The sequence below is a fragment of the Pongo abelii genome, chromosome 2, assembly GCF_028885655.2.
Source record: "Pongo abelii isolate AG06213 chromosome 2, NHGRI_mPonAbe1-v2.0_pri, whole genome shotgun sequence".
In the NCBI taxonomy this organism is placed as follows: domain Eukaryota; kingdom Metazoa; phylum Chordata; class Mammalia; order Primates; family Hominidae; genus Pongo; species Pongo abelii.
This window is the reverse complement of record NC_085928.1, coordinates 209193408-209217611: the sequence shown is the minus strand read 5'-3', so window position 1 is coordinate 209217611 and position 24204 is coordinate 209193408. Positions and strand designations below refer to the sequence as shown.

The 24204-nt window shown below is 37.1% G+C and overlaps 1 non-coding gene and 1 pseudogene across 1 annotated transcript; both read left to right on the top strand.

Annotated features, from left to right (window-relative positions):
• The first annotated feature begins 14 nt into the window (after window positions 1-14).
• On the top strand, window positions 15-22827 carry LOC100433087 (ankyrin repeat domain-containing protein 18B-like; annotated as a pseudogene).
• Window positions 9013-9119, top strand: LOC112131277 (U6 spliceosomal RNA). The gene has a single exon (XR_002913380.1). It is a non-coding gene; the product is annotated as a U6 spliceosomal RNA (small nuclear RNA).
• Window positions 22828-24204: the final 1377 nt, after the last annotated feature.

The following is a 24204-nucleotide window of genomic DNA, read 5'->3' as shown; positions in this document are numbered from 1 at the left end:
GCTGAGAGGTCAGAGGCTGCGAGTGTCGCTGCTGAAGGCTGTGGTGGACCCGGCTGGGTCGCGGATTCTGAGCTACATCTCGGGTTTGGGGCTGGGGGAGGGTGGAAGGGCCACGAGGAGCCGCGGGGGCTCAGGAGCCGGTGGTGGGCGTCTGAGGAGAAGTCGCCCCATGAGGAAGCTCTTCAGCTGCGGGAGACGCCTGGGCCGGGCGGTCCTGGGCTCCATCGACCACCAGTCCGCGGGTCCCGGGTGCCACACCAGGGACGCGGAACTGCGGAAGATCCACAGGGCGGCCATCCAGGGCGACGCCGCGGAGGTGGAGCGCCCTTGGCGCGCAGGAGCCGGGACGTGGATGCCCAGGACAGGTAGCGGGGGCTCAGCCCGGGCTGGGAGGGGGTCCCCAGGCCCGGCTTCTCCGCAGCCCCGCAGCCCCTGGGACGGGGGCCTTGGAGGGCGCTGGGCACCCTCGGAGCAGCGGAGCCAAACGAAGCCTCAGCTGCTTTCCATCGCTGGCAATTCCCGGCCTGGAGCGCTTGGTGGAGAATTTGAGTGATTTAACTCACGAAGTTAAGCATATACACGTTTAAAACATGGGGTCATGGAGGTGCCTAATGAGAACTCATTCCCATGTCAGAAATACCATGAGTCATGTTCAGTAGGCGGAAAGTTCTCAGATAAAAGCCTGTGTCGGTTTTACATCCGAATCCACCCATGTAGATAGGTTCTTTACGGGAGCTTCTTAGAGGGACACTTGGAAGTGGGAGATGGGTTCCTTGAATGGGAAGACTCAGTTTTCTCAAAACGTGAGCTCTTTCTATGTATATCACTACCAAATGAAAATATCAAGCATTTATCATTTTTGCATGACACCTGCTGTCTTACTATTGTGATTACATTTAAAAATTTTTATAACGGAGTGAAAAAAAGACTTGCTCCTCTAGATATCAAACTATGCTATTAATTCCCACAATTATTTACTAACAGCTGAAAAGACATAAATACATGGAACAGAATGGAAATCCAGAAACACTGAAATATATGTAAGATATAGATGTAAGGACTGATAATGGTAAGATTTCAGATGAGTAGGAAGGGTTGAGTTATTAATAAAATGCCTGCTGTTTGAAGAAAACTAATGAATTTTTATGTCACAAAAATGAGTTCCTGATGGAATACAGACTGAAATTTTTACATATGCAAAATGAGAAAAGTACCAGGAGAAAACACAAATGCTTATTTATACAGGTACATTTTACATTGCCAAAGGCCTTCCTAATAATGACCTCACAAGCAGGCATTCTGAAGGTTGATTTAGCAAACTAAAAATTAAAACTCCCAGGCCAGGCGCAGCGGCTCACGCCTGTAATCCCAGCACTTTGGGAGGCTGAGGTGGGCAGATCATGAGGTCAGGAGATCGAGACCATCCTGGCTAACACAGTGAAACCCCATCTCTACTAAAAATACAAAAAATGAACCTGGCATGGTGGCACGAACCTGTAGTCCCAGCTACTCGGGAGGCTGAGGCAGAAGAATCACTTGAACCTGGGAGGTGGAGGTTGCAGTGAGCCGAGATCGCGCCACTGCACTCCAGCCTGGGTGACAGAACGAGACTCTGTCTCAAAAAAAAAAAAAAAAAAATTAAAACCCCCCTGTGTATCAGAAAAAAATTAACAAACGATAACATACTTGAAAAATATTTACTATGTATATGTTTTTACTAATATATATAAAAATAGATATTCAGATGAAAAGTGTATCTTCATCCTACAGGGAATTTACTTTTTATTATATATATTATGATATATAACTGATTATACATATAAAAAATTGTATATAATACTGATATATATATATCAGTTATATATATACAGATAAAAAGCACATCTTTATTTTATAGGGAATTCTTTCAAATCAAATCCACAAGAAAAGAACTCTAAAAGTGAGCAAAGTACTTTTTTGCAGATCCACAAGTTACTTATGTACATAGGAAAAAATCCTTAGTGTTTCTTGTAAAAGAATTTAAGTTAAAAGAGGAATGAGACTGTTTTCTATCCACAATGTTTGTGAGAATAAATAGCAGTGGTACTTATACTGCTGCTTAAAGTTTAAGTTGCTGATGACTTTTCAAATAGATAATTTGGTGGTAATTACCACATTTTAAAAATGTATATGCCATTTACGCATCAGTTCCATTGTATTAAAATACCTTTAGAAAATAGAGATACATGTACTTTGTTTTTCTCAGCATTTATGTTAAAAAGAACCCTCAGAATGTGTCCTATAAATAAGTTTCAGTTGCATCCATAGGATGGAATAATATGTGACCATTGAAGGTGACAATAGATATAGAAGTATGGGAGGTTCCCTTGATGCCAGGAGTTTGAGACCAGCCTGGGCAACAAAACAAGATTCTTTCTACAAAGTTTTTTTTTAATAATTAGCTGAGCATGCTGGTGTACTCCTGTGGTCCCAGCTACTCAGGAGGCTGAGGCAGGAGGATCACTTGAGCCTAGGAGTTCCAGGCTGCAGTGAGGCAATATATGAAATATATGTAATACACCATGACACTCCAGCCTGGGCAACAGAGCAAGACCCTGTCTCAAAAAAAAAAAAAAAAAAAACAATCTAACAATTATTGAGTTGTTGCTTGTTCTAGAAATGGTTCTAAATACTTTACATAGATTCCCATTTAAGCATCACAATGGTGTCCTGTGAGCTAGCTGCTATTGTCATCTTTATTGTATTAATGAGGAAAATGAGGCACAGAAAGGCTAAGCAATACCTGGTATGTGACTGAGTTCAAAGTAGAACTCAAGCCCTAGCTGAACTGAATCCAAACACCAAGCTCATTCTGTCCAAATAGGCTGCTGTTTCATTAAGGGAGTGAGCAGTAAGAGCTAATAAATGTTGTACTTTCTTCAAAAGAAAATTATTTGTTTTGAAGGCAGAGGAATAACATGCTCTTCAATGTTTACAATTACATGAATCATTGTAGGTTTTGAGATACTGCACTACAATTTCCTGAAAACTCCTCTCACTCTCCTAGGACTGTTCTACATTTGGCCTGTGCCCGTGGCCGTGTGGAAGTGGTCACTCTCTTGCTGAGCAGAAAATGCCAGATCAACATCTGTGACAGACTAAACAGGATGCCTTTAATGAAGGTATACAGTAGCCAACTCTCGGCATGAAATAGATTTCACTAAGTACATAGAATTAAAATGAATTTATCTCATTTAAATATAACTAGTTGGTGAAACCTGTGGAATATGTATTTTGAATTCTTAGAATTTATAGTCTAAGTTTTCATCTAACACTGATAGGCTGTATATTGCCAGGAAGAGACATGTTCCATTATTCTGCTGGAACAGGGCGCCAATCCAAACATTAAGTATGTCTACAGCAACACTGCTCTTCATGATGGTAAGTGTTAAGGATGTCTACGGCAACACTGCTCTTCATGATGCTGTGTATGATAAGGGGACTTCACTGGCAGGAAAACTGCTTTCCCACCATGCAAATATTGAAGCACTAAACAAGGTATAGATCAATCAACTTTATTTTCAAAATATTTGTTTTAACATTGACATAGGTAAGAGTCAATTTTTCATATTTGGATGATCAGGCGTTCCTGAATGAAAATATTTGAAATAGCTTAATTGTCTAAGATTTTACTTTAAATATAGATACTTTTAAAGAAGCATTAGAGGGCACAGCTTGTTTAGTGCACTTATGGGAAGTATTTGTGAATTTGTTAAGGTAAAACTTCTTCAAGTATTTGTTTCCTACCCCAGGTGTATTTTTTTTTCTAATTATGTAAAACACACACACACACACACACACACACACACACACACACACATACACACACACACACACACACACACGGGAAAAGAATTTACCCTGGAAATAGGCTTTATCTTAAAACTCAAAACAAAACTGAAGCAACTTGCAGTAAATGGAAATCTTGCTGCTGCTGACAGTTTTCTCAAAAAAACTGATGTGCCTTTCTGTGGCAAGGCTTAAGAGGGAAAAATGGGGAGGGAAAAGGAGAGCAATCAAAAACATGTAGATCACTTGGAAATTAGGTAATCAGGAAAAATGCCAATAAGAGGTTTTGTTTTTTAGTTTGTTGTTTTTCCAGTTTATGTATTGAGACAAAGTGCTCTTCAGCTTTGGGGTAATTATTTTTGGTTTGGTAAACAAAGTGATTGAAACTTGCTTAAAGATTAATTTTTAGAGGACTCTGAGGAAACCATATTGGCTGTGAATAGCTGGTGATGAAGTGAGAAACACTTCAGCAAAGGATGGAACGAATTAGTGACTGACTTATTACCCATCCTGGCAAAAACAGCCACTTAGCTAAGAGTCCAAACTCTCCTCTCAAATCTAGAATGTCTTGGTGGGAAGGTGGGAGATAAGGAGCTTATAAATAGCAAAATCAAGTGGGATTTTGAGTTTACTTGTCCCTGTTCTACCCATACCCAGGAAAATTAACTGGAGTGTTAATAAATAACTCTATCTCATACTCTTTTCTCTTTCTGGCCACATCCCAAGCTGATAAAGGATATTGGTGGTGTGGGTGAGTGATGAAAGTGAAGTGATTGTCTACTGCAGTAATTCTCAGCTAGAATTGTGCATCACAGTGACCTGGGGGAATTTTGTTAGAAGTCTACAAATGTAGGCTTTCCCCTGAAGATTTTGATGTAACCGAGCTAATAAGGTCTGAACATGTATGGTTCAAAATATTTTCTTGAAGCCACACACAGTGGTTTGTTTCTGTAGTCCCAGCTACTCAGGATGCTGAGATGGGAGGATTGTTTGAGCCTAGGAGTTTGAGTCCAGCCTGAGAAACGTAGTAAGACTCTACAACAACAGAAAAAAAAAAATACCTCAGGGTTTTAATACACTCCTGATTAAGAAGCACAGAATAGATAAGTGCAGTATATAAATTCCCGTATCTCAAAAACATAAGAAATCTCTGAAAGAGTTGGCATTTGATAGGTGCTACTTTCTTCAAAGTTCTCCTTTCCAATAATGTTAGCCTGATTTATCTTTCTCTACATTTGTGACTGGAAAGTAAAAGGAAATATTGTTGGCAATGCATCTCAGCTTACAGAATAACACCTTTTCCTTCCCACCATGAATCATTCACTGCCATTCAGAGAGTCTTAGCAATTTGCTTGTGGGTAATCTTTCAATAGGTAAAGGCTGACCCTTTCACAATTTCATGTTCCTTTGTCACCATTCATAAGTGATTATGTGTCCACAAATGTTCATTACAAGTGAAATTTTCTCAATTAGATTAGTAGCAAATCCTGAACCTTTTTTTTTTTTTCAGTTGAAGTTGTATTATGGACTATCTCAGTATGTCTGTTAAGTTTATAGAGCTTTGGCACAATCAGGATGTCAGTTTTAAACACTGAAATCCATGAAGTCAGTGAGAATACTATAGGAATTCTTTTAATAAGTTAGTGTCAGCAGTCTTATGAACTAATTATCTATTTGGTTAACAATCTGGGAAAATAATATACAAACAGATTTCAAATGAATAAATTTTGGGAAAATTCTTAAGGTGGGTATTATGAGTCTTAACAGCAATTTTTATTATATATATATATATCGGGCTGATTTTTATATAAAACATATGATACTAGAGACAGAAAAAGTTTCACATGCAAATACTTGGTTTATACAAAATCATTTAGTAACATTCATGGAAAATATAAATACACAAGGGCTATAGTCTAACTGTGGCACATAGATTTGTTCATTTGCCTCTTTAAATTGAGTCAGCATGTAAAATTTAGTAGACTCATGCAGAAATCTGGACCTCAGGCCTGTCTTAAGAATCAAATCTGGTGTCCCCCGAACCCCATCACTGCTTGGTCTGCTGTGCAGAGGTTGCCCTGTGTAGGAGGCACATATTCTCCAGTTTGCTACTGTGCCCACCTGAGCACTTCACTTACTTAGGTAACCTCCTCCATCCTTATAAGTATTTGAGTTTACAACTCCTGTTTTATAGTATATTCTCATAAAGATTTCAAGATTTTCAAGACAGTGTATATTGGTTTATAATATATAGTCTATAGTTTATGAATCCCTCAATTATGGGGTTGAATTTTAGAATTCAAAAGTTTTTTTAGCTCTTTTTTATATGTATACCACAAATAGTCATCTGCTCATAAGAATGCCTGGAAGCCTTTTTAGGTTATTCCTGGTGAGAGTTGGCTAGTTTATGAATATTGCAGACATTATATCATGCTTCTCAGCAATGTCCCTTAAAAATGCAAGTGACTTATTGGCTTTTATTATGCTCAAAATAAACCATATACATCAATATTAAAACTTTTATTGATAAGCCATTGTAATTTTATTTCTGATTTACATTTTACCTAAAGTAAAAAAAAATGTTAAATAGCAATTTGAATGGAAACCAATACAAATGGATTTAAAAAGTAAAGTTGCATTAGCATCCCAGGATTATCATTATAATTGAGAATAAAATTTCTTACTGAGCTTTGCTTTTTTAATATTTATTTTCAAACATTTTTAACCTGTCTCTCTTACACAGAATATACTGAGCTTTCTAACAGTTAAGATAAAAATCTATCCTCTTGTATTAGGAGAAATCCCATGGACTGTTTAATAATGATGAAAATAAGTGCATTTGAAGCCAGTCTCTCTTAATTCAGACCTCATTTCCTTAGTGACCCATTTGGATCAGGAGTGCCTGACATTGGCATCGGATCCTGACACCACTGCTAGAAGTAAATCAAGCAAGTTTGTACCACCCAGAGGAAACCTCCACCTGAATTGGGAAGTTCTGGCAACTGTATCCCTGAAACTCTAGTTCCTAAAATGTTAACGTTTGCCACAAAAAGTATTGTCAAATTGAGATTAGGCAAAGTTGAAGGGATTTCTTGATTGTTGGCCATATAATACAGTTTTGTAATACTTCTCAAATGCAGGTGATCATGGCATCTTTCTGTTGGGGTACAGTTCTTCTGGTAAAACAAATATTCCTTGGAATATAGTTTAAGAAACACTGCTCTTAAGATAATAATTTACATCATTAATTTATTTTTAAAACCTAAAGCATTTGCTACTATGTATTAGGTTTTAGGGTTGTAGAGAAAAAAGACACAGCCCTTGCCCTCAAGAAACTCTTGGTTTCAGTGGGAAACAGTGAAATAATTACAACATATTGTGCTAAATGCTGTGATAGAAGCAAGGATTTTGGGGACTGGTAAATAAATTCAGTTTTGGAGATGATCAAAGTTAACGTGGGGAGGGAGAGAAGGGGTGTTTGCAAGGCAGTGTGTGGGAAAGCACAGAGGAGTGAAAAGGACAGAACTGCTTCGCATTTACTTGCTATATTGTAAGTTTAAGTTCATAGCATCTTATAGGAGATTTTTAGTTCAGTTGAGAAATATGTAATTTTGTGAATTGTACATTGTTTTTGCTTTCTTACAGGAGGGAAATACACCACTTTTGCTATAATTTGTAAGAGACAGCAAATGGTGGCATTTTTAGTGAAGAACCAGGCAAGTGCACATGCCGTTGATGATTAGTCCACTTTTTAGTAAAGAACCAGGCAAGTGCACATGCCGCTGATGATGAGTCCGCTTTTTAGTGAAGAACCAGGCAAGTGCACATGCCGCTGATGATGAGTCCGCTTTTTAGTGAAGAACCAGGCAAGTGCACATGCCGCTGATGATTAGTCCGCTTTTTAGTGAAGAACCAGGCAAGTGCACATGCCGCTGATGATGAGTCTGCTTTTTAGCCAGAAATCACACAGAAACCTAGAGTAGTTAGAAGTAGCAATGAGTGCAAGATTCTTTCAGGACTTTTAAAGACCTTTATCCCTAGGGATCTCAGTGTTCATTTTATTCTAAGTATAACCTTATATATAACCTTTTATGTGAGATATAAATAGCGTCACATTTTTACTTGTTTTTCTTTCTTTCTTTTTTTTTTTTTTTTTCAGACAAGGTCTCACTATGTTGCCCACATTCCTGAGCTCAATTGATTCTCCTGCCTCAGCCTCCCAAACTGCTAGACACCATGCCTGGCCTAATTTTCTAATTAGTTATTGGGTCTTGAAATGTCCAGTTTAGCAGAAAGTCTTGGATTGTCCCCTGGGGCTATCTCCTATGCCTTCATCCTTTGAAGTTTTCAAAAAGCTAAGGGGTTCCTAAGTACAAGGAAGACAATCTTGCTTTACAAGTCAGAAAATAGGGGGAAAAGGCCATTCTAAACATTCTGTTGTTTCCATTGATTCACTTGTATTGCTGCCATTGTAACTGGTCCTGCAATCTGGTAATGATTGACCTTTGCCACCAGGATGCCTTTACTGATTCAGACCCCTCACTCTTCGTGGTGACTCACACAGAGTTCACAGCCACAGTGTTTTTAGTTCATGTACATATGCTCAGCCGTTGTTCCCAGCACACTGCTCTGGCAGCGAGGCCTCCTGGCTTTACCCACACACATAGTGAGTAAATTGACCCTCCCCTAACACTAAAAACCTTATCTGTTGCCCACCTCTTAGCTAGGCTTAGCCTAGACCTTGATGGTAAGTTATCCTTTGAGACCTGTGTTCATCTTTTCTCTAGCAAATGTTAGTTGGGATTGTCCTCAGCAGTCAGGGACGTTCAAATAATGTGGCAGGAAGAGATCAGAGGTCCCTTTCCCTTTTGTTATCACATCTGTACCTTGAGGCTTTTTTTCTGTCCTGTGTAGCAGCTTTTAGGTAGCAGAAGGTTCCACATTATCCTTCAATAGAGTAGTGGGCACCAACTTGCAGTTGGCCCCTCACGTAATGTGTTTCCGTAACAATGAAAATCTCTCAGGCTACTTGCATCTCTACCTCAAGTTTTTAAAATATTTTAAAATTCTACCTCACAAGAAGTCATTCAATAGAATTATCTGTATCTAAAGTAGGTAATTTGGATTTAACAGAGCTAAGCCTCATCCATGACTCATGAGTATCCATGTATAAAACAGGGCTTTATACTTGTTTCAGCAGCATATATTCTAAGATTGGATCAATACAGAGCAGATAAGCATGGCTGCTACCTAAGGATGGCACACAAATTCAGCAAGCATTCCACATTTTGCACAGTCCCCAGAAGGTCATTTGACTATTTGTCAGCTAGCTCCAAGGAAACAGTACAAGTCAGACCAAAACAGGAGACATCCAATATTGAACTTGTTGTTACGTTATTATAAAAGTATTCACGTAAGGTGATCTGTGAAATGTGAACAGCGCTGAGTAACATATGGGATGTTACATGCAAATATGTTGTTAGTCCATGACTTGGAAATGAGGAAACGTCAACTTGTATCTCTTTCACGGAACAGAAAAACAAGACAAGCAGGGTTTGTCTTGTATGTCAGTTGGAGAGGACCAAGAAGATGCAGCCTCTGACAGACCTGCTGGCTCCGAGTTTCAGGAGGTAGAGAAGGAATTGTAGTTGTCCAAGCCAGGTTTTGATATTTATTAGTTTTCTGCCCTCGGTGTGATTGATGAGCTCAGTAATAGGGAACAATTAGGTAATCTATTTTAATGAGATAATATATTTATATATAAATTTAGTTACAAGTTATGAATTAGCTAAAATGCTCTGAACTAGAAGCCACAATGAATAGAACTAATAACCAAAATTAGCACTTAATAACATTTTCTGAAAACTGTGACATTCAAATATTAGAACCTATGAAAAAACACCAATCAAGTTTTGAGATTCCAAAATTGTTTCAGCAATACAGTTCAAGAATAAATTATTCCATTGCTTTACTATTTCTCTGAATATTTAAACATGTTATCTCATTACATCCTCCTAACAACCTAGTGAAGTAAGGTAGTAAAATCCTTATTTTTTAGAAAAAGCCATGGAGCCTAAGAGAGGCAACTGGTCTGAAAACAAAATACCTGTTGGTTACAGAGTGAGGACTTAGTCTGAGTGCAGGACACTTTCCAGGATGTTAAGCTAACTAGAATTAATTTACTGAGCTATGCTTCTCTCAGTTTATGAATACTTCATGTTTTTCTTCTTTAATTAGAAGCTTCTTTAATTATAAGTTTATAGAGCTTAAAATTTTTAAGTGTATGGGACATTAGAGTTCTGATATTAGCTCTGATATTGTCTGAAATGCTTTAAGAATTTAACATATTTGGTAAATATTTTTCATATCACTATTAAAATAGTAATTGTATTTATTACATTTATTATGCATAGCATTCAACAACAAATTTTGGAACTTAAAGATAAGATACTTTAAAATCATCTTCAAAATGACAATTAAGATGGGACTTCTTATAGTAAATTTCTCATTTCTCTTGGTGGTCTTATTGATTTTAAAAAGTAAGGTTACAGACCAGGCACGATGGGTCACACCTGTAATCCCAGCACTTTGGGAGGCTGAGGCAGGTGGATCACCTGAGGTCAGGAGTTTGAGACCAGCCTGGCTAACATGGCAAAACCCGTCTCTACTAAAAATACAAAAATTAGCCGGGCGTGGTGGCAGGCACCTGTAATCCCAGCTACTCAGGAGGCTGAGGCAGGAGAATCACTTGAACCCAGGAGGTGGAGGTTGCAGTGAGCTGAGATTGCACCACTGCACTCCAGCCTGGATAAAAGAGCAAGACTCTATCTCCAAAAAAAAAAAAAAAGTAAGATTACATAGTTTTAATCATAAAAGAGCAGTTTAAAATATATATGTATATAAATTAATTTTTTAAATTTAATTTATTTAGTTTAGAATTCAGAGTTGAGGAGTTAGTTGTAGCTAATTCATAATCTCACAGTATTGTCTGAAAACAATGCATTTACCTACTTATGTTCCCTGAAATTCGACATGATATTTTTGTATTAATATAAATAAGAAATTAGATTTTTAAGTTAGTATGTTGTATTTTCCTCTATAATCACATTATTACAAATTGGACTTGTGATGCAAATGGATCTTCATTTAATTTTTATAATAAATGGTTTGTATTCAGTAAATAAATATTAATTATAGTTGATTCTTGAATAATGTGGCGGTTAGGGGCTCTGATCCCTGTGCAGTTGAAAATCTGAGTATACCTTTGACTCCTTCCAAACTTAACCAATAGCCTGCCATTGACTGGAAGCCTTGCTGATAACACAGGCAGTCCATGAACGCATATTTGGTATGTGCTGCATTGTTATATACTATGTTTGTACAATAAAGTAAGCTAGAGAAATGAAGCTGTTATAAAGAAAATCATAGAAAAGAAAAAAAGTACTTACTATTCATAAAGCAGAAGTGAGTCCTCCCAAAGGTCTTCATCTTCATCATCTTCAGGTTGATTAGGCTGAGGAGGAAGAAAAAAGGTTGGTTTTGCTGTCTCTGGGTTGCAGAAGCAGAAGAAAAATCTACATATAAGTGGGCCCCTGCAGTTCAAACTCTTGTTGTTCAAGGGTCAACTGTATTACACAGGAATTTGTGTCACTAAGAAAGGAACTCTCTTTAGAACTGGGAACTCAAAAATCCCTTTCTGATACCATAAACAAATGGCAATAAGGACCATAAAACTGAGCCAGTTGCACCCGTACAAATAGATTATTTTTGAAGATACCTATTGAATGCAGAAGATGGGAAAGTAATTCCTTTACAGGAAGCAGAAGTTAGGTTACGTATATTCTTCTACAAACAAGGTCTATTTCTTCCTCATTCTCCATAAGCTGGAATCTCATGAGATAGATTCACTTCTTAGAACAAGCTGTTTTTTAAAATGTGCTGGACAATTATCATAATAATATTAATTTTGTTGGAACAAGAGACTCTGTTACTAGGCTGGGCATGGTGGCTCATGCCTGTAATCCAAGCACTTTGGGAGGCTGAGGCAGGTATATCACTTGAGGTCAGGAGTTTGAGACCAGCCTAACCAACATGGTGAAACCCCATCTCTACTAAAAATACAAAAATTAGCCAGGCATGAGGGCAGGCACCTGTAATCCCAACTATTTGGGAGGCTAAGCCAAGAGAATTGCTTGAACCCGGGAGGTGGAGATTGCAGTGAGCTAAGATTGTGCCACTGCACTCCAGCCTGGGTGACAGAGCAAGACTGAAGACTCCATCTCAAAAAAAAGAAAAAATACTCTGTTACCACTAGGCAAAAGATGATCTTAATAAATATTCCATTAGCCAAACTCTAGGCTCAAAAAATTATAATAAAATTATAAAAATGGTTCACAGTAACAAAAATGTAACACCTAATGCATTGTACAATCTAAACTGTATAAAGACACCATTAATTTAGTACATATTTATCAAACTACTTCTATAAGTTAGGTTTGGCAAATTGCAGCAGACAAAGATGGAATTGAATAGTTTTTGTCTTTAAGGTGCTCATAATAGAATACAGATAGCTATTTAATTTTTGTGTTTTTTTACCAGAATTTTTAAGAAAAAATATTTTAATTCATTCATACATTTTTCCACTTAAAAAATAACTATCATGTGTCTTTAGTGGACTAAGCATTTTTCCAATGTTACAAAATACATTTTAAAAATACACTTAGGAGATTGTGAATACCATTGTCATTTATTTTATTTACTACCTTATGTAGTGCTTACTGTGTGTCCAGTGTCTTCTGGGAGCTTATTGTTATAATTTATTATGTATGTGTTATGTTCAGTATGTGCCAGGCACTTTTACATTTGTGGTGATGAATGCAAGCTTCTAAAATCTGGGTCAGATTTAGGGTAAGCATGCAGAGTGAGTGAAACTTTGCCAATAAGGAGGCAAAGGGATGATGCTTGGCAGAAGGAATATCTAACAAGTTGCATGTTTGACAGAAGCAGCAGCCACGAAGAATGAAAGTTTTAGAAAAGGAGGAGCAATTTCAAAATGTAAGACACCTGAGTGAGCTTTGTAGAGTCTGTGAGCAGTTCAAATTTACTAGTGCAAAAAAAGTGTATAGGAGTCGTTGGTAATGAGGTGGAAATAGCTTATAGTTATTATTTATTATGTATTTATTGTGTTCAGTATGTGCCAGTGAAGGCAAGCTTAGCAAAGACTTTGTTGTTGTTGTTTGACCTGTGTCTAGAAACAAGTTCAATAAAAGACTTTTAATAGTATAGAAATGAGTAGATCTTACCCTGTAGGCCAGGGGAAACTTCTCAGGTAGAATGCTTTTGGCTGCATTCTAGAAGACCTAACTAACCATGGCCAAAACCATAAGAACCAGACTTGTTTTGGTTGTCCAGTGATATGATTGGATCCCACTTGTTCCTCTTCCAGCTGTGATGTTGGCAGTATCTTGTCCATGTCTCCTTTCATGGTTGGCTACTTAGCAACAGCTCCAAACATCATGTTCTCACAAGGGCTGCTGCTCTTCACAGGTGTCTATTAAATTGGGAGAGAACCCAAAAGTATGCAGGGGACTTTTTGTAATTTTTTTTTTTTTTTTGAGGCAGAGTCTTGCTCTGTCACCAGGCTGGAGTGCAATGGCATGATCTTGGCCCACTGCACCCTCCACCTCCCAGGTTCAAGTGATTCACCTGGCTCAGCCTCCCAAGTAGCTGGGACTACAGGTGCGTACCACCACACCCAGCTAATTTTTTGTATTTTTAGTAGAGACGTGGTTTCACCATGTTGACCAGGATGGTCTTGAGCTCTTGATGTCGTGATCTGCCCACCTCGGCCTCCCAAAGTGCTGGGATTACAGGCATGAGCCACTGTGCCTGGCCCTTTTTGTAATATTTTATTGGCTGGGTCACACCACATGCTCATTCCTAAACCAGGCACTGGGAAAGCAAATGTGATTAGCTTAGAATAATCATTTCTCTTTTGAAGCTGGGGAGAGGTATTGGGATAATAAATATACAAATAGATTTGTGTTTCTCCAGCAAGAAACAATAAGGAACTGCTCTTGGATAGGGAGCCAGCAGTGTTTGGTCTAGAAATTCATTGGAAAATCGTGAGCAGGGGAGGCATTAGATTAGATTTGAGAATTAGGGCATTCTGTTCAGGGATTGGCATGCTTTTTCTGTAAAGGGCCAAGTAGGAAATATTTTAGCCCATGTGGTCTCTCTCTCTCTTTTCAAGAAAGATTTAAGCAGCTGAAGGCCATGTGGTCTCTGTTGTAGCTACTGAACCCTGCCATTGTGTGTGAAAGCAGTCACAGGTAGCATGTCAGTGAGTAGGCCCAACTGTACTCTCATGAAACTTTATTGAGAAAAAACATATGGTAGGTAGGATTTGGCCTATGGTCTGTAGTGGGCTGACCCCTTATGTAGAGGATTGATGGAGGATAGATGTCACCTGGGAGCGTATAGTTATTATTTACTAGGTATTTATCATGTTCATGAGATGCCATCCACCTTTAAATTTATGGTGATGAGCACAAGCTTCTGAAAAATGGGTGGGATTTAGGGTAAGCATGCAGAGTGAGTGAAACTTTGCCAGATAAGGAGGCAGAGGGGTGATGTTTTGCAGAAGGAATATCTAACAACTTGCATGTTTGACATAACCAACAGCTATGAAGCCTGCAAATTTGTAAAAAGGAGAAGAAGGTGCAAAACGTAAGACACTTATGTGTCTCTACTCTTACCACGTAAAGAGACTGGGAGACAAGGGAAGCTTCAGCCATAGTTAATGCTATAGTTTCCTTACCACAAATCCATGGAGTACATAAGTCTTATTACAAGGTTTTCACCCATCCATGATAAAATAAAATGATGGAGCTCCAGTTTATTCATTTGAAAATATTGGTGTTGCCGGGGATGGTGGCTCCTGCCTGTAATCCCAGCAGTGTTGGAGGCTGAGACAGAAGGATCCCTTGAGGCCAGGAGGTCCAGCAGCCTGGGCAACATAGCGAGACCCCATGTCTATTTTTTTTTTTTAATGTTGCTGGGTGTGCTGTTCTGCACTTGTAATCCCAGCTACTTGGGAGGCTGAAGCAGGAGACCTGCTTGAGCCTAGAAGTTTGAGGTTGCAGTTAGCTGTGATAGCAACATTACACAGTAGCCTGGGTGGCAGACTGAGACCCCATCTCGGATAAAAATCAAGTCAAATAAGATAAGATAAAATAAAATGTTGGTCTTTTTCTTGGAATTATGCTTTTTAAGTTTATTTTGCTTTTTAAAAAAAGTTAAGAAATGACAATAATAGTTGGTTTATATAAGGCTTTCAGAAACTGGCTTCTGCCCAAATCTCCATCTGCAGCCCCTTCTCTGTCTGCTCTTTTTTCTGGCATTACTGAGCTGCTGGTAATGCCCCCATCACCATCCCTCTCATGTAGACAAATACGCTCTGGGAGGCTTCTCTCCCTCTCTTGCTGCTGCCTGGCATGTGCTACCTTTCCTGCCCTCTGCCTCCTTTAATCGGGTGAGCCTCTCTGTCTAAGTCTCAGCCCAGGCATGATCTCTAGAAAAGTCTTCCCTGATGGCTTTTATTCCCATTCTTTAAACCCCAGTGCCTACCACTTAGCAGGAACTCCATGAATATTTAGTAAAATAAAGACTGTTTATACGAAGATGATTGCTACAGTCTAGCAGCAAAGGGGATAGACACGCAAAGACATGATGTGCAGTTCAGATGGTGGAGTGACACTAGAAAACTTGACAAAGTACTAAGGGAGCCCCAAGGAAGGAAACGCCTGTGTATGTGGAGAAAGATAGCCAGATTCAAGGAGGACTTCGCATAGCATTCTGAGTCATTTTTTCTTTTTTCTTTTTCTGTTTTTGGAAACAAGTTCTTACTCTGTCACCCAGGGTGGAGTGCAATGGCATGATCGAGACTCACTGCAAACTCAAACTCCTGGGCTTAAGGGATCCTCTCACCTCAACCTCTTGAGTAGCTGAGACTACAGGCACACACCACCATGCCTGGCAAATTTTCTGTAGAGTCAGGGCTTCACTATGGTCTCCAGGCTGCTCTTAAACTCTTGGCTTGGAGCAGTTCTCCTTCCTGGGCCTTCCAAAGTGCTGGGATTACAGGTCTGAGCTACTCTGCCCAGCCTACATTCAGAGTCTTAAAACACGACAATAAATTTGTCAGAATAGTAGAGGAAAATATTTCAGACGTAAAAATCACGATATACACTAATAAAGGTATAATGGCAACAAAATTTTGAAAATTATTAGTAAATAACAACTCACTTAGCATGTTGTTGAAAAGATACTATTATGAAGTAGAGAATAAAGTATTACTTTATATGTTTTTACTATATTTTTAAATTTTACTTTGTTTCCAGCAGTTTTGTTTATTTATGTTGGGTGGAATAATTTGTGGGTGACCCTGAGACTTTTGCATGGCTTGAACCTGCTGATATCTAGTGTCTCCCCAAGTGGTTTGTTGAGGTTTTAGAAGTATTTCTTTAAAATGTACATATTCCAGTAAACATTAAGCTTTATTTAAACTCTCCATTTATAAAAGTATATGTTATTTTGTATCCATTTTTATAAAGATCATAGTCTTTATCTAAGTGTTCTAAGTCATTCATTTTAACTAAACATATGGCTTTGTCTGCAGAACACGACTTAAAAGTGGCTTCAGGGGAAAAGCAAGAAACACTTGAAAGAAGTGAAAATAAACAGCCAGAGGTATATAACAATTTAAATTTCTGGTTTAATATTGGTTGGTTGGTTGGTTGGTTTTTCTTTAATAACATAGCATAGTCCAAAAGAAGTGACCTTTTAGACTATCCTTTTAGAATCCAACAGACAGATCATAATTTCATATTTAATTTTAAAACATTTTAGCCAGTTATAAAATTTAAAATATCCTTACAGTCTGCAGTAACTCATAGCTCTCTGTACCCTTGGAATTGAGGCCAGAAATTTCCAGAAGTCTCTTTGCTCTTTTATTTTTATAACCTTCTTCATGATAAAGAAAGTAACATCAAAAATTGAGTTGTATTACTAAGCAAGAGAAACTATGAACAATTTAACAGTGATGTCCACTGAGTTCAACTCATGATAAAGGAGTCATCATTGCTAGTGGTTCAAACTCTGCAGTTTTATGTTGCTGGTCACCAGTGCTGAGGTTAAAGACTTCTTCTGTTTTTTGGTCTCTGGTTGCCTTCAGTGTCTATGCTTAGGGAGAGAATGGGGTCATAAAATCAACCCAGCTGCCTATTAAGAGAATTATGACTTCCAGTATGGGACTTTGGTATCAGGGTACAAACAATAGCCTTCTTATTTTAGTATAAATAGTAAATGTTATTAAAATCTTTTAATCCATTGTCACTAGTGGGACTTAGAATACATTAGAACTGGATATAAGTGGATAATCTATCTAGATAACACTCATATTACAGTATAGCATTTGAAGTAGAATCTAAAAATTTTATTCTCTTTCTGATTGGTGTTCATTTTGGCTTCTAATAATTTAGCATTTGCCTACTTTCCAGTTAATCTTCAGAAATCTGAATTTACTATAGGGGTTCACTGTTTATGGTATCCTGAGGTCAAAATCCTTTTAAGAGAGAAAGCCTTTAGAATACTACATATCATCTGTGAGCCCATTTCTGGCAGATTTAATTCATAATAAATTAAGTTTAGTCCAAACTAACAGTGAGAATTAAGCTTGCTGGTTCATGTTTTTCTCCTATGTTAAGCCAAGGCAAATTATTTTTTACTTCTTAGTTATAATCCAGTAACTTAGGGGTAGCAAAACATAGATTAAGTTTTACAGTTACATTTTAATTATTTTCTATTTTTTTGTTCATACTTAATTCAGAATAAAGTTAATTTTAAAACATGCACCCTAACAGAAAAGACATCTGAGAAACAAAACAAGCAAATTAATTTTCCACTTTTGCACCTGCAAAAAAATGTCTCAAGAACCAGAACTGAGTAAGAATTGTGATAAAGAGTGTTTATCTGTATATTCAGGACTTCCTTTAAAATTAATTACAAGAAAGTTCAACAGAAGATTGGTGAAAGTTTTGAAAAATCCAAAATTACTGTTTGTCCTGAGGAAGAGCTCTTACATAGTAACTGTAAAGAGGGACAAAATTAAAGGAAGTGCCCTCTAACCTGATGAATCATATCCCTGACTGCAGGAAGCAGATGCATCTTGGAGTGTCGAACTCTGTAGTATCCCAGGCATTGCCTAAACAGAAGGAGCCCATCACAAACATGTCTTTTCATTGTATTTATACTCTGGGTCCCTCAAACACACCTGCCAGTCATCTTCTAAGCTTTATTCAAATGGAAATAAATCAGACTGTAAAACTTGTAACTAACCAGACATGTAGCCTGTTTCTCAGAGATGAAGAGAATTGTTGTAATGATACAGAAATTGAAAAATTAGGGAACCCAGTAGTTATGGTTGAAATGAAAGAGGACCAAGAGTTTGATATGCAAATGACAAAAAAATATAAACCAAAATACCGTTAATTGGAAATTAGACATTAGACATTGGCCTCAGTCTAGAGATCCAAAAAGTCTGTTTGATTTGTGGTTTGTTTACTCCAAAGAAATGAAGCATGTGATACAGATAGAAAGCCACAGTATTTCTGTTGTTACAGACACTTACAAAAACAAAAATCCAATACAGCACTTGTTCCACAAGCCATATGGAACTTAGAAGCTCTTCTAAAGCTTAGAAGATGACTGGCAAGTATGTTTCAGAGAGCCACATATGACAGTCCCACTGCTAATAGCTATAAAAGCATGAAACCTGCATGAGAAAATGTGAGTTATTCTCCACCCCATAGTGACAGAACATCAAAAGCATATCTAGAAGAAGACTTACAGCAAGATATGCAAAGGCTTAAGAATGAGGTGGGCATGTTACAAGTAGAGTTCCTGGCTTTGAAGAAAGAAAGTTCAACTATAAAAAGAAAGAGGTTCACTTGCTGCTTCTCTTTTTATGAATTATCTGATTCATTCTGGTTTTCCACTCAAGAAAATCTCATGTGTGTAGTTACAGTGTGGTTATCTAAATGTGTAATTATGTGTCAAAGTAGATCAGTGCTGCTATCTAAATGACAGTTCTGGAAAACACTCTCATAATCTTTGTTCATTAGTCAACCTAAGTCTCACTATCAGTCTTCCAAGTGGCACACGGGCTGGGAAAATAATTTAGCCATATACCATGTGACCTTCTGAATCAGCTAAACATAAAGAAAATTGCTAAAGAAATAAGCTCTAGATTCTTCTTACTGTATTCATATAAAGATGAATTACATTTATTTAAATGATAAAATGGTAACACAGTGGGAGGGAAACAATGACTGATAAGAGACATGAAAATGCATCTAGCCTTGAGAGTTGCAACAAATATTATCAGCCAAAGACGTCTGTTTAATGTGCTTTCCTGCATGCAAGTTTATTTGTTTGACTCAAGCTGTTTAAACTTATAATTCCGTAATGGCCATTTTAAATATTTTTGGAAACAAATACATATACTTTTGCATATTTAAAAAAAATCACCACTCTCCAATGTTTCTGCTGAATCACACTTTTACATTATGTTGTTTAATAAAATATGGTAAGTTTTGACATGTGTGATTTTATCATATAAGTAGCATAAGTCCTCAGCCAAATATTCATCATTTGACTCTATAGTAGAAAGCTGAGTCCTGTACATTGTGTTCTAAAGATAGACAAAAATCTAGAGATTTTCTTAAAAGCAGGTGAGGCCTCCCGCCATCCTCTGAGGCATTAAATTGCTTTGCCAAAGTCACACTTTTAATTTATTTGACTAATTTGATATATTTATCTGGTAATTTATGTAATTCAGCAATATGTAATTGTATCTTCCCTTTTGGTGCCATGAAGTGCTAGGTAATGCCACCTTAGGAGCTTTGGGTGAATTATTTAATGTTTCTTGGTTTTACTTCTATTATCAAGTAGATAATGGGGCTAGAGTAGACAACTATTCTGTATATCTTCCAGCTATAAACTTTTGTGGTAATTGAATGTAAACTTGGGGAACATCTCATTTTCTAGGATTCTGCACTAGCAACTCAGCAGTTTCACTCTGCTCCTTGAGTTGTGGTAAACTTTGGTTCCTCTGTTTCAGTGAGCACCTTCACTTTTTTGATATCCCAGGATCCAAGTGAAAAAATAAGGATAAAAGGCAGTGGGGAAAATAATAGCTTAGTGCAGAAAAGGGAAAGCTTCTTTTCTGTTTCTGAAGCCCCACAAGGTCACGTCCTCTCAATCTGGTTATTTCATGCAGAATCCAGGTGACAAAGACAGAAGACACATTTTCTGCCTGTGTCTTTTTGTTTCTCTGTTTTTGTGTTGATATATTTACACCACAGAAGTAACTGTGATCTGATGGAGAACTAGAAGTCGAGTCAGAAGCCCTGGGAAAATCCTGCAGCTTGCTTATATTTTTAACCTCTCTTTTTAAGAATTATGATAATAAATTCATCAATGTATGTATGTAGAAATGCTTAGTACAATGTCTAGATTTATGATTTAGTAAATGAAATTCTTATAACTGACAAAAACGTTGAGTCAAATCACAATAGAATATGATCAGGGAAACAGAATTTTTAAAACTTTGAGAGATTTTATCTGTCCAAATACACGTGGAGGTAAAGCTCTTACTACAGGGTGGTGTCTGGGTTAGATATCAGAGTATAAATGCAATTTCCTTTTTCCAAGATTTTAATTTAGTCGAATTTGTTAATATTTTACTTTATGCTTTGCATTTGTTGTAATTCAGAGAAAGGCTTTTCCAATTCTGATATTCTTAACAATTCTCTAGTATGTATGTGTGTGTTTTTAGTTTTATGGATTTATTGACTTCAAATAAAGTTTTGAACTTTTTGAAATTTATGCTCTTTAAGGTTCAAGGTTTTGCTTCAACTTTTTCTCCAGTTGGATATCCACTTACAGCAACTTTTAATTGCATGAATGTACAGGTTGTTCTTTCACTTCAGAGTTAACCATGATATGTTATTTCATTGAGTGCTAGCTGAAAATTTCTTTTGTTTTATTTAGGATTTTCAAAGTTATAGAAAAAAGAAGGATGTGATATATACAAATTGCATGTTGAAGGGAGATATTGCCACACTCAAATGGGAATTATACACAATAAAAAATGACAATCTCAAAAAGGAAAAGGAATATATTCAGGAAATTAAAAGTATTAGAAAAATAAATGCTAACTTTGAAAAGAGTGCAAGACTCAATGAGGAAATGATAACAAAAACGATGTCCCAGTATTGTCAACAGCTTAATGGCCTCAAAGCTGAGAATACAAGGCTGAATTCAAAATTGGAGAAGGAAGAACACCACACAGATGGACTGGAAGCTGAAGTTGAATTCCTCCATTCTAGACTGGCTGCTGCTATAAATGAGCACAATGAAAGTGTAGAAACAAAAGACCTAGAACTTGTTTTACAGAGAGCACATAATTTTTCTGTACATAAAAAAATAAGTTCTACTATTTCTCAACTAAAAGATAAAAGTTAGTTGCTTACTGAACAATTTTCTAAAGCTCAGATGAAGTTCAATACCTTAAAAGGTAAGCTCCATGAGACAAGAGATGCTCTCAGGGAAAAGACATTGGCTTTAGAAAGTGTACAGATGGACCAAAGGCAAGCACAGCATCGAATAAAGGAAATGGAGCAGATTCACCCAAATGAGGAAGCTAAAGGAGTCAATCCACCAGAAAGCACAACTGTGTAGAGGAGAGACTATGTCAACTAGAAGGTGAAAATCTCTTGCTTAAACGACAACTAGAGGTTGCTCATAAGGAAGGCAATGATAAAGAGATAGCAATTAATATCCAAGGAGGCTGTCTTGAGAGTGGAAAGAAAGATCTTCTAGAAGAGAAAAATAAGAAACTAATGAATGAATATAATTTTATAAAAGAAAAACTGTTTCAGTATGTAAAAGAAGAAGGAGAAGGAGAAGTAAGTATGAAGAAAGATAAATATTTTTAACCTTCCAGAAAGAAAATTTAAACATTTCATTGTGGCTATATGTTGAATCTAGTTCAATATAATAATAAATAGATGAAAATGTATTCACCATACTGTATAATTCCATTAACATGAAACATCCAGAAAAGGCATGTATAGGGACAGAAAGAAGATGAATGTTTCTGTAGGGCTGGGGCTGGAAATGGGTCGTGACTGCTGATGGGGCATGAGGGATCGTCCTGGAGTGATGAAAATGTTCTGAAGCTGGACTGTAAAGATGACTGCATGACTTGTAAATTTGCTAAAAATCCTTGAACTGTATGTTAAAACAGATCAATTCTGTAGTATGTAAATCACATTTTAGCAAAGCTGTTTTAATGAAAAACCAAAAAAAATGTGTTTACTGTATCAGCTTGGAAACATACCTTGTTTCCAGGAAATAAAAGGTGGAGCTGACAGATGTTTTCCTTTGAGTAAACACATTATGTCACCTATGAAATTTTAGTAGCTACAGAGTAATGTTCATAAGGTATGTAGTCTTATGCTGTTGAAATAATAAATTTAATTTCTCTATGTTGCCACATTTTAAGACCATAATGAAGCAGATAAATGGAGATGCTTGTACCTGAAATAAGTATTTTGAAATTAAGATTCAATTAAGTGAGCCACTTTGACACTTAATTCTAGATTTCGCAGATGAACTGAAGTGTGTTGCTGTGTCTTGTGATGCTTTTCCTTCGGTGGCTCTTTCATGTATTTTAGTTGGTAAAACTTTAGTCGGTATAACTTTAGTCGGTATAACTTTAGTTGGTATAACTTTATTTTGATTCACATCAATGTGACTGAAGTCTGAAAATATGTCAGTCTCACATGTATTTTTCTGACCACTTAATATTTTAAAGACATCTACTTGTTATAAAATCACAATTTGGAATAAATGTGGTAAATTTTAGCAAAAAAATGTTGATTTAATGTTCCCACTGGTAGGTATTTATAATTTACTTTGAATATTTTTATTAATAATTAGCTCATAATTTATATTTTAAGTCTCAATGACTATCAGTTGGATATAACTTTGCCCAGTAGAAAGACACTTGTAGCTGTCTGTGCTTTGTGAGTTTGACGTTGACTCCCCTTTTTCAGACTAATGAGGGGCGGCAGAGTTCACGGAGACTGGGAATGAAGTGAGTACGGGACAGAGTTGTAGGGGCTGAGGTCAGGGAAGGAGGTAGAGGCCATGTTACCTAGGGCCTTGAAGGCCGTTGGAATTTTACTTTTATTCTGAGATAGGGATCTGTCGGAAGGATTTGAACAGGCGACTGAATGTGTGAGGAAGTCAGGTTGAGTTGAGGGTCTGAGATTGGAAGGATTTGAACAGGCGACTGAATGTGTGAGGAAGTCAGGTTGAGTTGAGGGTCTGAGATGAATGAATAGTGCGCTGAATCCATCTGTCATGTAGGAGAATACCAATCTGGCAGGAAGACAACAGCTTCTATGTCCCCTCACTGAATTCAGTAATAAAGGAGAATGTGTACATATGAGGAAAAGAAAGCTAATCTATGTGTGTGGTAATAATTTTCAAAGTATGCATGTTAGAGTTAAATATTAACATAATTTAATAATAAGGCAATTTATAAAATTAATAACAAAAATATCAGGGACTGTAAGCCAACCTCAGAACAACTGGCCAGTCATCTTAAAAAATTTCCTGTGTCAGAGTCTCCACTGGAAGGCAGACCACATTGTCATATTAATTTGGATGAGACACAGGCTTCAAAGAAGAAATTATTTCAAGTAGGAAATCAAATATGTATGGAATTTAACATGTCGACAGTTAATCTGTAGCTGGTTGAATAATATAAACTGTTTTAGGATACTAATTTCAGTGGACAGCTTGATTTTGTATTTTTATTATAATTAATTATTACCATTTTATTACTTTTATAATGTACTTATTTATTAAACTCTGGTTTTTATTCTGCCATTTTGAAAAATAATTGCATACGTTTTACAATATTTTCTCTTGGGAAAGTTGAGAATTATACATCATTCCTCACAGAAAATTGGCTTTTTTCCTGTTAAACAGTATTTTTAGATAATTTCCTTATTGCCTTGGTGAGGCAAGCCAGATTAAGTCAGAGGAGAGTGTTTAATGGAACGTTCCAGAAAGTTGATCTTATTTCTTCACTTTCGTGAATGGACACAGAAGCTGTGCCTATTCATTTCATGGATTCTAGGTTAACTTGTACAGAAAGGCCATCATACTGTTCTTTGAAATGCACATGTTTTAGGTTAATTTACAAACTACTTGCAACGTTAGGCATTGCCTTCATCTCCC